The sequence below is a fragment of the Ceratina calcarata genome, unplaced genomic scaffold (genome assembly GCF_001652005.2).
Source record: "Ceratina calcarata isolate Rehan_Ccalc_2016 unplaced genomic scaffold, ASM165200v1 scaffold586.2, whole genome shotgun sequence".
Lineage (NCBI taxonomy): Eukaryota > Metazoa > Arthropoda > Insecta > Hymenoptera > Apidae > Ceratina > Ceratina calcarata.
This window is the reverse complement of record NW_017177087.1, coordinates 1-660: the sequence shown is the minus strand read 5'-3', so window position 1 is coordinate 660 and position 660 is coordinate 1.

Here is a 660-nt window from a genome sequence, read left to right as displayed (position 1 = left end):
AAATATAAGTACAAATAATGTTGTGTTCTCAAAACATATGATATATTTCATTACTCACGTGTGAAAAGTTGTCTTTGTACCTTCTAAGTCGTCGCTCCGCAGTTTGCATGTTGGCACACAACACATTTTTGGCATTTTTTCACTGAATTTTATTCAACACGTTTATTTTATTCAACACTATTAATAAGTGAAGCTCACCGTACGAGACTGTCATACTGATATTTTGAAAATTATAGAGTGTAGAAAGGGAGACGCAGACGCAGACGCGTTAGCCAATCACGTGCGTACGCGAAAGAGAAAGGTAGTACCAGAGATGAAAAGGGAGATTGCTCATTTCTTTGTTCGTATGTGGACATGTGGCGAAAAGGTCCCTAGAGTTTACCTCCCCTTTTTCTACACTGTAACGGAAAAATACTTAGCACAAAGTGTTACCTCCGAACGCCTCGTGGTTTCATACAGAAAAGAACATTTCGTAAAAGTGAGGTGAAATAAACGATCAAAAAGAACACGTGGCTTATTTATTTCAACAATATCAGAAGCTCTCCCCACATAAATTGGTGCCCAAAAAGTCAGGCGAATGGAGGCCTTGCGGAGATTATAGAAGATTAAATGGTATGACGGTTCCAGACAGATATCCGTTGCCGCATATTCATGATGTGG